The sequence below is a fragment of the Salmo trutta genome, chromosome 11, assembly GCF_901001165.1.
Source record: "Salmo trutta chromosome 11, fSalTru1.1, whole genome shotgun sequence".
Lineage (NCBI taxonomy): Eukaryota > Metazoa > Chordata > Actinopteri > Salmoniformes > Salmonidae > Salmo > Salmo trutta.
The window spans coordinates 2,454,400-2,470,694 of NC_042967.1; the positions used below are offsets into that span (position 1 = coordinate 2,454,400).

A 16,295-nucleotide genomic window follows, 5' to 3' on the forward strand; every position below is an offset into this window, starting at 1 on the left:
TAAAAGATTTAGATGCACTATTGTAAAGTGGTTGTTCCACTGGATATCATAAGGTGAATGCACCAATTTGTAAGTCGCTCTGGATAAGAGCGTCTGCTAAATGACTTAAATGTAATGTAAATGTAATGTAAATGTGACCCCCGTGGGGGTCATTCTCCCTACCTCCCCCTAATCTGTGAACCCCAAAATGGCCGCACTTTCAATGTCTCTCTCTGTGTGGTATGGCAAGCCCCTGTCTAATGTTATGTAAACAGCGTACTGCCGCCGCTCGCTGATTTAACAAATGTTAATATTGCATGAGCAGAGCTTGGGCCCCTTTTATGATAAAAAGCGAGGCAGGCAGCACAGCTCTCAAAAAACTAGGGGACGGGTGGATGGAGTGACTCCTTGAGGACTTCGTTTGTTGACTTCTACTTTTTTTACGCCACTTCGGGGGTTTGGCTGAGTATCGTATCTCCACGGTGACATCACTGCAGTCAAAGAGGAGGATCGTTTTTTTCGGTTGAAAACAGGAACCACTAGCATAGTAGAGAGATAATCTTGCAATAAATGCTGGGGGAAAAATAAAGGAGAGGCTTGAAAATGTAAAATGCATTAGTTGGGGGGGGGGGGGGGGGGTAGGCATTACTTATGAATATGATTGAAAATGCCTGTTTGAAAATCATTGAAAATCAGAATCATAAAAAATCGTCGAGCATCATTCAAAATCATCACAGTCGTCCTTCGGTATCGAGTTTGATACAGTAACTAATTGCTATTCTGGGCAGACATTTTATTTATTGCTATTCAGGGCAGGGAAGACCATCTGTAAGTCCATGTTTAAAAGCAAACCCTTTTGACCCGCCGCTCATCTGGCATAGAGTAACACACATCGAGTAAATTAGGAAAATCTTGTGGCATTCAGACCATCACACAGCTCATTATTCCTTAATTGTACATGATTTTGAACTCAACCCTTGGAAAGGGAATCCTGCGTTGACTGACACGGACAAGAAAATGGAATATCCTAACCGACTGTATATACTGTAGTATGTGAACTCTGGTGCACTTGATATAGAAACATACACAAGTTTCAGCAACAAAGCACTTCCAGTACAAACCTCCCACATGTAATGTACATTTGGGGTCAAAGACAAAGTGCATTTGAGTTGTCTTACGCATTTTCACAAAGCAACATGAATACAGTATCTTTAAATATCTCAAGGTAGCCATTCTGTACTCCGAAATACATTCTACACAGTAACGAGTCTTAAAAATGATTGAAGAACCTTGAGATGTTCCCTGAATCCCAGAAATATTTGTCAATGGCAAACAGCGACTGTTCTCTACTGTAGGCAACTGTTCGAAACTCTCAATTGAAAGAGAGAGAGAAAAAGACAGAAAGAGAGAGAAAGAGAGCGAGACAGTGTGTGTGCGTGCGCACGTGCGTTTGTGCCTGTGTGTGTGAGAGAGAGTAAGCATTTCAATGATAGCCTACACCTGTTGTTTATGAAGCATGTGACAAATAACACTTGATTTGATTTAAGAGAGACAGAGAGAAAGAAGAAGTTGTCCGATCTAAAGGAGAAAGATCTCAGAAGTGTACCCTCTTAACAGTGCTCCCTCCTTCAGCCGGATGGAGAGATCACAATACCTCTCTTTCTCCTCACCTGTGCTCTGCCCTACCTCTATCCAATTTTCCATCAACCCTCCATCTGGAGCCCATTCTCTTTTATGTGTCCACAGGGACCGGGCCTTCATTAGTGGCTGTACCAGCACCTGAGAATCCCACACACACCTCTGCTTCTCACATCCCATCACAAGAGTGTGTGTGTGTGTGTGTGTGTGTGTGTGTGTGTGTGTGTGTGTGTGTGTGTGTGTGTGTGTGTGTGTGTGTGTGCACGCCACGAGACAGTCCAGGCCAGAGGTGATGGAAACTGAAAATTCCTGTGTCTGTTATCTCCCATCTTCAATCTCCCATCTAGTCTCTCTCCCTTTAAAGCTCTTCATTAGGAAGGGTCTCTCGCTCTCTCTCTCTTAACCCCTGGCTGCCAGAAACAAACTGGCCTGTCAACTGGGTCTTGGACGTCTTTACTGGTGGCCATTTTGGAAGTTTTGCTGAGAGTATAGAAGCATAGGCATACAGAAAGGAACATGCACACTCACACTGTGAATATCTACAGACACGCACACACACGGGCACACACACACCCACACAAACACACACATATGCACACACACACACACACACACACAAACACGTGTACTAAAGACAAACCCAGGGGTCTAAGTCAGCAGTGGGGTACTGCAGACTGCAGTTAAGTGGATCACACACACGTGACCTTGAGAGAACTATAGCGAACCCCTTCTGGTAGAAGAACAGATTTTTTTGATGAACCATTAATCTTGTCGGTCAAGGTAAAATGGCAGTTGGGACGTGGTTTAATTTGCCCTCATAAAATGGTTGTCATATAGATGAGAGTAAAGGAAAGCTCTGTACACCCTGGTTCGGTGGCTATGTCCCAAATGGCCCCCGATTCTCTCTTTAGTGCAATACTTTTTACAAGAGTCCATAGTGCCCTGGTCAAAGGTAAAGCACAAAATAGGGAATAGGGTGCCATTTATTACTCAGTCAGTATGCTAGAGATGCAGTTGGAAAAGGGGGAGATCGATATTCCCAATCAATCTAAGCTTCCAGGGAATCGGCTGCCACACTCGGCTACAGACCTGGCTCACTAGAATCCATAAAACTAATAATGTATGGCTTGGGTAGTTCTTGGGCGAAAGGAACACTCCCATTACCAAAGGAAATCATATAGGATTTCCTGTCAAGCTTCGGTTTTTGACATTTGATTTAGACCCAGTGATTCAGTGTGTTATTCAAAACAAGGTGAATCAATCAAAGACAATAAAACGTGTACACTTCAAATCTGCAATATTAAAGATGATCATTTCATTGTTTTTAAGATAGTTCTTTCTTCCTTTTTCAGTCCTTTGATTTAAAATATCTATCAGAAGATAAATATACAGTTGAAGTCGGAAGTTTACATACACCTTAGCCAAATACATTTAAACTCAGTTTTTCACAATTCCTTACATTTAATCGTAGAAAGATTCCCTGTCTTAGGTCAGTTAGGATCACCACTTTATTTTAAGGATGTGAAATGTCAGAATAATAGTAGAGAGAATGATTTCATTCAGCTTTTATTTCTTTCATCACATTCCCAGCAGGTCAGAAGTTTACATACACTCAATTATTATTTGGTAGCATTGCCTTAAAATTGTTTAACTTGGGTCAAACGTTTCGGGTAGCCTTCCACAAGCTTCCCACAATAAGTTGGGTGAATTTTGGCCCATTCCTCCTGACAGAGCTGGTGTAACTGAGTCAGGTTTGTAAGGCCTCCTTGCTCGCACAAGCTTTTTCAGTTCTACCCACAAAGGTTCTATAGGATTGAGGTCAGGGCTTTGTGATGGCCACTCCAATAACTTTGTTGTCCTTATGCCATTTTGCCACAACTTTGGAAGTATTCTTGGGGTCATTATCCATTTGGAAGACCCATTTGCGACCAAGCTTTAACTTCCTGACTGATGTCTTGAGATGTTGCTTCAATATATCCACATAATTCTCCTCCCTCATGATGCCATCTATTTTGTGAAGTGCACCAGTCCCTCCTGCAGCAAAGCACCCCCACAACATGATGCTGCCACCCCCATGCTTCACGGTTGGGATGGTGTTCTTCGGCTTGCAAGCCACTCCCTTTTTCCACCAAAGATAACGACAGTCATTATGGCCAAACAGTTCTATTTTTGTTTCATCAGACCAGAGGACATTTCTCCAAAAAGTACAATCTTTGTCCCCATGTGCAGTTGCAAACCGTAGTCTAGCTTTTTTATGGCGGTTTTGGAGCAGTGGCTTCTTCCTTGCTGAGCGGCCTTTCAGGTTATGTCGAAATAGGACTCGTTTTACTGTGAATATAGATACTTTTGTACCTGTTTCCTCCAGCATTTTGACAAGTTCCTTTGCTGTTGTTCTGGGATTGATTTGTACTTTTCGCACCAAAGTACGTTCTTCTCTAGGAGTCATACTTGCGTAGTATTGTTTGTACAGATGAACGTGGTACCTTCAGGCGTTTGGAAATTGCTCCCAAGGATGAACCAGACTTGTGGAGGTCTACAATTTTTCTTCTGAGGTCTTGGCTGATTGCTTTTGATTTTCCCATGATGTCAAGCAAAGAGGCACTGAGTTTGAAGGTAGGCCTTGAAATACATCCACATGTACACCTCCAATTGACTCAAATTATGTCTATTATCTTATCAGAAGCTTCTAAAGACATGACATCATTTTCTGGAATGTTCCAAGCTGTTTAAACGTACAGTCAACTTAGTGTATGTAAACTTCTGACCCACTGGAATTTTGATACAGTGAAGTATAATTGAAATAACCTGTCAGTAAACAATTGTTGGAAAAATTACTTGTGTCATGCACGAAGTAGATGCCCTAACCGACTTGCCAAAACTATAGTTTGTTAACAAGAAATTTGTGGAGTGGTTGAAAAAATGAGTTTAAATGACTCCAACCTAAGTGTATGTAAACTTCCGACTTCAACTGTATATATATATATATTTTCTTTTGTCGGTCCATTTCTTTTCTGCTTCTATGGTGGCCTGTCCTATTCTTTTTTTGTGATTCTAGACCTAAAATCTCAGTGGAAATGTATCTATCATCGGTTACAAAATAAGCCATTTTCTCTTACATACAAGCTCTCTGGGGTCTAAGTGCTTTCCTCATTCATCCATCCCTCCCTCGCGCCCTGGTCCGTGGTTGGTCAATTAATTTTAATAGACAAAGGGATAAAGAGGAAATTGAACATTATACCACATTTACACCGAGAGGTATCAAGGTCTGTCTAAAACGCACAACCACTGCTGATATTACTTCTCCCTTAGTATGTTTCCTATTATCCAGCATCTATCTCCTCACAGTGATTGTCTTTGTAGTGTCAGTGTAAACCCAGATGACTGAGGTGTGGAATTAAGATGTAGTGTGCATGTGTGTGTGTGTGTGTGTGTGAGAGTGTGTGTGTGTTTGTGTGTGTGTGTGTGTGTGTGTGTGTGTGTGTGTGTGTGTGTGTGTGTGTGTGTGTGTGTGTGTGTGTGTGTGTGTGTGTGTGTGTGTGTGTGTGTGTGTAATATTGAGTCTGTCAGAGAGTGATTTGAGGGATTGATCTGATGCGAGAGGTAGATGTCATTGGGGATGCCTGTCGCCGTAGTCAGGTGTGTGCAGTCTAGCGTGTGTGCTACGGTGAAGGTGTATTTATGGTCCTGTATGAGTGTTTGTGTGATCCTGTGTGTGTATGACAGTTAAGGGAGACAGAGGGCCCCTCTTCCATCCTTCACTGGGCCATGATGAAATGGAGATGGACTTTAATTTGAGTTTTATGGCAAGCTGGAGCAGAAGGCGAGGGTGGAGAATAGGCACTTGAGGGCCTCCAGAGGCATTAGCATTGTGTCTCATATTTACTTTCCCGTTTCAGAGCCGGGGCTCGACAAACCCGGGATCAAATAGTATTCAAAACATTTCAGATATGTTATCGATGCTCAATTGGCAAACCCCGAACCCCGCCCATCGGGCACTTACGGCAGGCTTGAGCAAACGCTCCAAAGGCTTTGGGAGATTTCAAATGTTTTTTTGAACCCAGGTATGGCTGCTGTTTCCTGTCACTAATGTATGAACATTAACTGGGCCATGTCAGCAACACGGTGGAACATGTGTGCATCCCGCCATCGTCAATCACTGGGAATAAGAACAGGATGAGATCGACAGATAGGCCTGGGAAACGCGTAAGCATAGAAATAGAATTAACGCTAGTCTACCCATCATGGTACATTGAGTTGAACGCGAATGCCCCTTCTAATAATTATATTTCTATGCATGTAGCCATCAGACATTGTATGTGGCGCTGTCACTGTGTGTCTGCTTCGCTCCACAAACCAATTGCTGTTGGTGTCTGGTCGCAACATTTTGTTTACGTCCTGTCTCGGTTTTTGGGGGTGAAACATAAGGACGTTGAGTTTCTGATGTCCTTCAGTCATATGAAGCGACAATTTAAATATTTCCTTCCCCCTCTCTATATTATTTTTCAGCAGAATTGCCTTGAGTTGACGGTAGTGTGTTATGTACTTTGAGTATGAGCTCTGACTACTCAACCAGCCTCTTCACATGAGTTCCGGGCTATGTCCCAAATGGAACCCTATTCCCTATATAGTGCACTATGGGCAATGGCCAAAAGTAGTGCACTATAAAGGGAATATGATGCCATTTGGGTCGAGACCTGAGAATGATGTTTCATCACAAACACACTATGATCCATCACTGATGAGTTTAAACAAATGGCGTTTGAAAGCCTTGACAGCCATTAGGAGAAAATGTAACATGTCTAGACATGGGTACTGCACACCGCAAGACCACGCCAACCCCATCTTGAAGCACAAGCAACTATACATCAATCGGACCCTTTGTTGTACTTAATCTCGTATAATCCACTTAGTGTCATATCGGCAAAACATGACAGGAATATCCCCGACGTGCAATCGTTGCAGACGCGTTTCCACACTAAAATTAGAGGAGAGGTGACATTGCTAGCTGGGATATTTCTGGAGGAGGACTGGGCTAATATACTGTAGCTCATGCAGTCGGGACTCTCCAGGAAGTTTCCCAGAGCAAACATCTGGCCAGATCTCCAGTAGTAGGCTGATTTGTCCCTCCCTCTCTGTCTCCGTCCCAACACTCTTCCCATCCCATCCTCTCTCTCCCTCCCTCTCTCTGACCCCTCCATCTCTTTCTCCATCCCAAACCTCTGTCTACCTCCCTTCCTCTGCCCATTCTCTCTCTTTCTCTATCCCTCCCTCCCTCTGCCCTCTCTCTTGTCCCTGCTGGTCCACAGGGACCTGGGCAGGACATAATGGGCTATGCTGCAGTTTACTGTATTCTAGACTGGAGATGAAAAGGCTAATTCCGTGGGTCGGCCTTTCAATTTGGGGCTAATCGGCCTGTACATCTCAAAACCCCCTGTGGCAATGCAACACTGGAACAGGCCCGGGTGGTTTGGCTTCACTTCATTGTTTTAGATATCTAGGGAAAGGATACTAGTAGACTACAAATAGGTCGAACATTGTACCCTCTTCTTCATATGAATCAAATTCATTAAGAACGCTTCAAGTAATGAAGACAAAAACTTTCCTAAAATATACATCAATTAGCTGTGTTTGTTCCTGCATTAAGGTTGCCATTATACTTTTCTAAGAGTCAAGTAATAATGACAGATTTCTCCTTATAGATGAATCAACGTTAGCTGTGTTTGTTCGTGCATTGATGCTATCATTATCCAGTTGACCTTGCGTAATGAAATAATTCCCTGCCACTTAAAATACCTCCTCCCACACACGGGAACTATAGGAACGAACAGTTCACATCAGCAACAGAGCAAAAATAACATCTCATTTAGACAGGTTCTATCGCTCAAGGCCAAACAAATGGACGCAAATGCCTGGGGACTGTCGACCTAGTACCACTACTGCCACGAGGCATATCCAGCTAGCAGATATCAGCTAAATAAATAATTGTGACCAGTGAGTAATTATACATCTACCAAAGGAACCTCTTTAAATATGTAACCAACACAACAACGGAAGAAGTGGTGGTTTCCAAACGGACATATTGAAGACTGGAATCGCTCTATAACTCTGGATTCTGCTAACTTTCCCAAATTCCCAGGTTTTCCCAAAAATCTTGGTTTGAGGACTCTTTTATTTCCTACTTATTCCCTCCTGATGCCGGGAACCTTTCAAACGGGATTAAAGGAAACCTTGGGATTTTTTTTCGGAACGTCAGTCAGTCTGTGTTGCTGATAGCCACCAAGGCTACGGCTGTTCCAGTCCCGATCCCAGTTGCTGCGATTTCCACCCCAGCTGCGACGTATTAGCTGTAGCCTGTGGCTTTATTGATAAGATTACCCTACATCACAGTTAAATCTCCTTAAACCTCCTATTAATCCACAGCTGTCACCTATGATTGCTGAGCACAGGAGATTTCTGACACAGGAGATTTCTGTGGTGGATGGATCTAGTTTGTGTTTTGAGATATGTCTATCCCGCTGTAGGGTCGTAGGGTCGGTATCAGGCGACCGCAGATCATCTGGAAAACAGGTGTGACCGGTGGCGTGACGCCAATCTAATAGAGTTCCTTTTCTGATGACTAATTCTTTTAACCTCGGAGCAGATCAAACACATCTTAAAATAGCATCTTTAGCGAGGGAGGGGGAGGGTTGTTGATGTATCTCTTTCTCAATCCCTCCAAAAGCTGTCTGCTGCTTCCCATCTCCTGCACCCAGATTTCCTCCGAGGCCCATAACTCCTGAGCGGAGCAGGGATTAACCATTTGCCCAAAGGTCTGGGTCATCACAAATAGACTTGTTCCAACAGCCATCCATCGGCCCGGCCCCCCACCGCTGTCTCCCGACACGGCAGCTTAATGCACTCCGCACCCCGGGATAATATTTACTGCCGCAGTCAGTCTCGCGACGCTCCGAAGGCCGATCCGATATTGGTTACATTCAACTCCCATATCGATTCTGCATAATCACCGCCAATTTTTTTCTTCCTTCCTTCGATGTCTTCGGTCTCTCTTTCCCTCCCATCCCCGAGTAAGGTCACTGCTTTAAATCTAAAGGATGGCGAGTTAATGAACTGATGCAGCAGAAATTAAAACAGCGTTTCAAGTCCTCTTGCGTAAGGGGGGCAATATTTCAACAGTGAACGGAGAATGGCACTTAACTGCTACTTTGAAATTGTAAATGGGAACAGTGTTGGTGGCATTGGTAGGTCTTATTACTGCTGATTACATAGAAAATGGACAGGGGAGATGTGCGCTTCCATGTACTTGTAAGATTACAGGTTACAGTCTATTAGCCTTTGACTGCTTTTGGTTTAGTCCAGGTTATAGTATAAAGAGAAACACCAATGAACAACATGGACAGCTGCTTTTCACTTTTCACTTGTATAGGGCAGTGAAGTCCATTTAAGACACGATTCTTAAAGGTCGGGCTAGAAGTGCAGGAATAACTAAGGCTAAAAATACATAGCTATTTTATGGTTTCTAAAATCCCAGCGATAGTAATCGTCTAAGATAAAAAATCAAATATAAAAAATGTAACTAGGCAGTGCCTTCCAACTTTATTAAAACCCACTCTTTTTAAACTGGGCCTATTGTAAACAATGCATTATTAATAGGAGCTAGCGTTCAAATATTAAGAGACAGAGAAACTAAATGAGGAGTAGGGGCGAAACAAATGCTATTCAAAGCAGAGAGTTAAGGGACAAAAGCACTACAAAGGGGTGTAATGTTATCATGGGACGTCGTACTACAAATAAACCACAGATTGAGGACTGGGACCATTGAGACATCATATTAATGAGGACAGGCAGGGAACAAGACAGGGAGAGAGAGAAAGAGAGAGCGAGAGAAAGGGACAGAGAGAGAAAGAGAGAGAGAGAGAGAGAGAGAGAGAGAGAGAGAAAGAGAGAGAGAGAGAGAGAGGGGGGGGGGTAGAACTGGTGAAGCAAATGTGGCTGCTTTGAAGTGGGAGTCAGGGTACAAGAAAATGGGGGAAGGAGATGAAAAAATTGAATATGGGGTGGAAGAGGAGGTAAGAGAAGGGTCATGACTGCATGCGGTCCAAGAAGGGAGGCTAGGGGGTAAGTTCAAGGACCACAAGGCCAGAGAAGGGGATTTGTCTCAGGATTTTAACCGGTAAGCACGGCATGGCTGTTAGCTTTAAACAGGTAGCTCTATTGTATTGTGTTGTGGCTAATTTGTGAGGGAAAAACCCTAACCTATCTCATACACATTATCTGAACGATTCAAACTGGAAAGGATGGGACCGTGCACTAATACTGACATTGGCCCACTGTGAAAGAAATAGGTGAAAGAAAAATAGCAACACATACTAGAATTCTTTCAGACAGACAAAAGGAGTACAGAGGCAGGCACTGATTGGTTAGTATAGAGTTGAGAGAGAAGAGGGCAGAGGTAGCCATCTTCAGACGGTCCTGCACAGAAACACAAAGGAAAAAGGCCCTAAGGATGGGACCATAATGAGTCTCTCTCCAGAGTGGCCTCCTGCCAACGTCGAGCCAAGGTCAGGGACGGGACCTTGCTTTAACATTGGAATAGTGATGGACTGCAACGTCCTTGTGATGTCCAACGGGGGTAACGACCAAGCTAATATACTACCGCCTCACAATAATAATAAAATAAATGTTTCCCCCAGAACAGAAGACGGGAGGCAATTTGATAGCTGGGACTAAATAATGTTCATCCTGTGTTTCAGTTAATGAGAGCGTGTCAGGGTTTTGGTCAGCGCTAATATAATGGAGACTGAGAGCCTTTATTGTTTAATGAGGGAGAGATAATTAATAGGGTATCAACTATAGTGGAGGAGAAGGAGAGAAGGAGAAGGGGAGGGAGGGAGGGAATAGCGGCGGCTTTGGTCTTTGAAGCCGGACGAGGCTCTCCTCGTTGGAAGTCTTTCTGGGATGGCGGGTCAGGGAGAGGTACGACTCATTACGGGAGTGTTGGGATTTGATGAGAGCTCTGTAGCCACATAATTAGCCGGCCCTAACATAGGCAGGGCAGCTGGCCAACAGAACCTTAACACAGAGAGAGCAGATGGAAAACAAAACCTTAACACAGAGAGGGCAGCTGGCCAACAGAACCCTAACACAGGGAGTGTAGCTGGCCAGTGGTGGAAAAATAACTAAATTGTCATTTGAGTAAAAGTAAAGATACCTTAATAGAAGATGACTCAAGTAAAAGTGAAAGTCAAAAGTAACTGGAATTGCTAAAATGTACTTTAGTAAAGTAAAAGTATACATAATTTCAAATTCCTTATTTTAAGCAAACCAGACTGCAACATTTTCTTGCTTTTTTTATTGACGGATAGCCAGGGGCACACTACAACACTCAGACATAATTTACAAACAAAGCATTTGTGTTTAATGAGTCCGCCAGGTCAGAGGCAGTAGGGATGACCAGGGATGTTCTCTTGATAAGTGTGTGAATTGGACCATTTTCCTTTCAAAATGTAACGAGTACTTTTGGGTGTCAGGGAAAATGTATGGAGTTAAAAGTACATTATTTTATTTTGGAATGTTGTGAAGTAAAAGTAAAATTTGCCAAAAATATAAAGAGTCAAGTAAAGTACAGATACCCCCAAAAATTACTTAAGTAGTACTTTAAAGTATTTTTACTTAAGTACTTTACACCACTGTAGCTGACCAACAGAACCCTAACACTGGAAGTCTCTAATAGTTTCTCTCTTTTTTTCTTTCTCTATACGTGTCAATCTTTCTCTGTCACTGTCAATCTTTCTCACTATCCCGCTCTCTCTCCTTCCCTCTCCCTCTATGAATAAGTGCCTACTATGGCTGAAGTTGGGCAACTGGCAGTACAATATCACAATGATGAGAAGTGTAGCTAAAGCTTGTCATACGCCGTATATCCCAAACCCCAGCCACAGCCAGTTAGGTCCAATTCCTTGGCCAACTCACGGAGTAACATTTCCCGCCTGCCAAAAAGCTGTCCCATTCCATAATATTAAGACCAGGAAGTTGAAATAAAGAGGCTGATGGGGGGTGGAGGTTGACGGCGAACCAGACAGAGCGAGTGTGTTCCTAGCTCCAAAAGCCCCAATCCAATTTGTGCTAATTAAGTTCATACAAAAGTTCATCATAAATATTTTCCTTTCTACAGCGCTGAGGTCTATTACATTATATTCATTATGTCTTCTTTTCCCCTTTGTTCTCCGGTCCTCTCCTGTCTCAGCCAATCAAATTATCTTGTTGGTAATTAGTGGCTTCCTCTGCCTTGGTCAGGCAGGTGCTAATGAGGGTGATGCGATTAAGGGGGGAGTGGGGGTGAGGTTGAACTTGGAACTGTGCAAGGTGATCAGAGGGCCCGGGGCGAGAGGGAAAACTTGGGGCCCGAGACAGACAAGATCAAATAGAGACAAAACAGGCTTGATGAAGGGCAGATCCAACATGGCAACAACCCGTTTGATACTGAACACTGATCAATGTTGACCTCGGTGAGTTAAAGAGGGAGGGAGCAACCGGCTAATAGCTTACACGTAAGTCTCTCCTTTCTTCAGTAGGATCTAACAGCATTGGCATCATGTAATGATGATGAAGATGATGATGACAACGATGACAAATGACAATGACGGCAAACGACAATGACTTTTGATAACACACAACTTTCTTAGAGAAAATGGATGTGTGGGAAATTTATGCCAGGTATGTATATCAACTATGTATAGCAGCTTCTGACGAGATCACAGAGTTATAGCGATACATACATTAGATCTAATTAAATCACGCCAATACACAGCCATCTCTTTGAACATAACCTACTTCCATCACAATACGGTGCTATCAAACACATCTAAAGCCGGGTGTGCACTACATGATTTTGGCCCCCGATTTAGCTGTCCCAGACAAGTTTTTGAGATCGGCGACAAAAAAAAACATGTCGTCGCATACTCCTGGGGGCACGTGGCCTTGACTGACACTCGTTTAATGTGAGCAGGTCAGAGACACAATCTGAGGGCTACCGATCTCGTGTTAGAGCAGTCCCAGGCGTCCCGATATTTCCAAACGTTGGATTTTATCGGCACAAAATCTGCAATGCTCTTGCAGCGTTAATGTGCAATGAACAAGTCTTGAGAACGGTGATCAGCAATAGCCAACGAGAGCTCGCCAGAGAAAGAAGCCAGTGAGACGATGACGTTGTTTAGCGTCACCCAGAATGTGTGGACTCTCAAGCAGAAGCCATGACTACTACTACTAGTATGCGTTTGTACTTTAACAAAAGCCAAAGCGTCAAATTGCTACAGCTCTGAAGTTCACAAGCAATGTTACTCAATTCAAAATGTCAGCTAGATAGTTCAACTCTGTACGGCGAGTGTGAGTGTCTGACTGAATGTTCATGATGCTGCTTTGAGCCACATCTCATTGTATCTACGTTAAATCTAATCGCACCGTCGCATCATTGCTTTCGCGAGGCAGCATGGTATCGACAATCCTCACGACCAAGTGAAGAATCTTGGTGTGTGTGAACCCCCCCCCCCCCCCCCACCAGTCTGTGCCACATCGTTCAGTGTGCTCACCGCTATGTTCGCAAACACAAAAAAACTACAGGAAAGATGGTTGATTAACGTGAGAGGGTCGGCGATTTTAGGATTTTGAAAGTTGTGTAGTGTACACAGCTTAAGTGCGTATATGAACATACCTTCATTTAAACGAATAACACCGCATGCCATTGCCCGTTCATCCATATGTGTATAATGCACACTTAGAACATACTCTGCCATCCAACAGAAGGGAAATGTGTATATAAATACTGCCATTAAACTAATAGGGCGTGTGCGATTGCGATCCATTTATTTGTACATGATGTGCAGTACTTTCAGACGCGGTGCTATCAAATGCGACTAAATACACTTTAAGAAACCGACGTTGAACTAACACGTTAAGCCATCCATCTGTATGGACATAATGTGTGTGTGCGGTGTGTGGTGTGTGAGTGTGTGTATACATTGGGTCAAATGCTAGTGAAGACTACATCCCAGGATTACCATAAATGACCCTTCATTAAAAAAATCCATGAACCCCACGACACATACTGTAGGCGGTATGTACGTGCCTATTTTTTTACTCTTTATTTAACTAGAAAAGTCAGTTAAGAACCAATTCTTATTTTCAATGACGGCCTATGAACAGTGGGTTAACTGCCTCGTTCAGGGGTGGAGCGACCGATTTTCTACCTTGCCGGCTCGGGGGTTTGAGCTCACAACCTTTCGGTTACAAGTCCAACGCTTTATCCACTAGCTTACCTGCATGTTCGTGCTTATTTGTGTGTGTGTTTGAGTGTGTGTGGGCTGTCAGACTGCATTCTGCCTGGCTGACTGGTGTTTCGAAGCTAAATACCCTTCTAATAGCCCTTCATTTCGGCTCCACTACAGCAACTGCAAATCATTTAATAACCTTCACTCCTCCTTCCCACCCATTGTCTGGGAAGGAGCCATTGATATGTCACGTACTAGTAGAAGGCCAATGAATGTGTGTGTGTGTGTGTGTGCGCATGCGCGCGAGACTTTCAGGAAGGGGACCAAGCTCAGACGAAAACAAACAGGTTATCATGTTAATAAGGCTAAGGGCAAGCTATCTCTCTCTTTCAGGCTGAGTCCCAAACGGCACCCTATTCCCTTCACAGAGGGTGCCGTTTAGGATACAGCCTCAGTTTCTCTCCCCAACTGCCCTGAGTTGATAAAAACACTTGAAGCAGGATCAACTAAAGGGGAAAGTTTCTGTTCGTAAAAATGTTATATAATAATATTCCCTGTATAACGGGATGACCTTGAATGTTGCCTGCCCGTCGATCAAAGAGCTCCACTTACATTCCGTTTCAATCATTTCTTTATTCCTCTATTACATTACAACGAGCATAGAGGGAACATCATGTAAACTCGAGCCCAAATTGAACTGAACATTTCTCGGAAGAGAAGGAGTTGTGGAGTGCTCGAACCCTCAGAGAGAGAGAGCGAGAGGGAGACTAAGACAGAGAAAGAGGGAACTCAGCCTCATGGGGGTGAATGATACATTTTTTTTACTGGGATCTCCTTTAGCCGATGCCAATGGCGACCGACAGCTAGTCTTTCTGGGGTCTGACACGTAACAAAAAAGACATTACAGACAAAAAAACTATTTACATACATTTACAAACATTAATATAAACATTACAACTAGGTCAGATTGGGGAGAGGCTTTGAGTTCTGAGGTGTTTTATTCATTTTTTTTGTTGCTGTTTGCTTGAGTAAATTGACATGTGATCATGGCTCTGTGCGTTGTCTTGAATTTGTTCTGGATTTGGGGACTATGAAGAGACCCCTGGTGGCATGTCTGTTGGGTAAGTATGTCTGTCAGAGCTATATGTAAGTTGATTATACAGACAATTTGGAAATGTAAACACAATAATATTTCTCACCCTAAAAAGTATTGATGCAGTTAATCTAGTCAACTCTCAACCAGGAAAGACTGGCATGCATGTTGTTGATGTCAGTTCTGTATGTGTTTTGAGCCAGCTACAGCTTTGCTAGGTCTTTTGCACTTGACCATATTACTGGACAGTAATCAAGGTGGGACCAGAGCCTGAACAACTAGTACAGTTGATTTTTTTGTGTCAAAAACAGAGAACATCTTTTTATAACGGATATACCCACTTATTTTTACATTTTAGTCATTTAGCAGACGCTCTTATCTAGAACGACTTGAGTGAGTGCATACATTTTCATATTTTTTTATTTTTCATACTGGTCCCCCATGGGAACCCACAACCCTGGTGTTGCAAGCACCATGCTCTACCAACTGAGCTACACAGGACCACTCCCCATCTTCACACCAACTTTGTCAATATGACTTGAACATGATAATTGACCATACAATGTTATACCTAGGAGTTTAGCTTCTTCAACTCCAGTTGAGTTTTAGGTCTTTGAGAATTTGAACCAAATACAATGCTTTTATTTTTAGTTGTATTTAAGACCAGTTTATTATTAACACCTATTCTGATACTGACTGTAACTCCTTATTTAGAATTTCAGTGAGCTCACTGGCTTTGGGTGCTGACATGTAGAGTGTGGAATCATCCGCATACATAGTCATTCTAGCTTTGTGTAAAACCAGTGGCAAATCATTTCTAAAAATAGAAAAGAGTAACGGCTGCACTTAAATCTAACTATACAGCTCCAACTATCATCTTATTACCCGTATCTTTTAACCAATCATCTGTCATCTGAGTCAATACAGTACAAGTTGAGTGCCCTTATCTAAATGCATGCTGGAAGTCAGTAGTTAAAAATACCATTGTATTTGGTCAAACCCGATTTTCTCCTTCAGTTTACTAAGAACATGAAGCAAATTGATTGGGCGGCTGTTATAGCCAGCAAAGGGTGCTTTATTATTTTTAGGCAGCGGAATTACTTTAACCTTGCCAGGCAACCGTGACTCAGAATCGATCTTCACCAGAACAGAGTGCACTTTGCCTGGCTGTCAGAAAGTGGTTCCGTCCCTAATGGCACCCTATTCCCTACATAGTCCACAGCTTTTGGCCAGGACCCATAGGGTTAAAAAAATATATATAGTGCACTACATAGGGAATAGGTTGCCATTTGGGAAGCACACATGAGCTGTCTGACAGCCAG

At 43.1% G+C, this 16,295-nt stretch overlaps 1 protein-coding gene across 1 annotated transcript in view; it reads right to left on the reverse strand.

The window, feature by feature from the left end:
• Positions 1-16,295, reverse strand: part of LOC115202084 (catenin alpha-2) — a 688,845-nt gene that overhangs the window by 134,556 nt on the left and 537,994 nt on the right. The window lies entirely within an intron of this gene.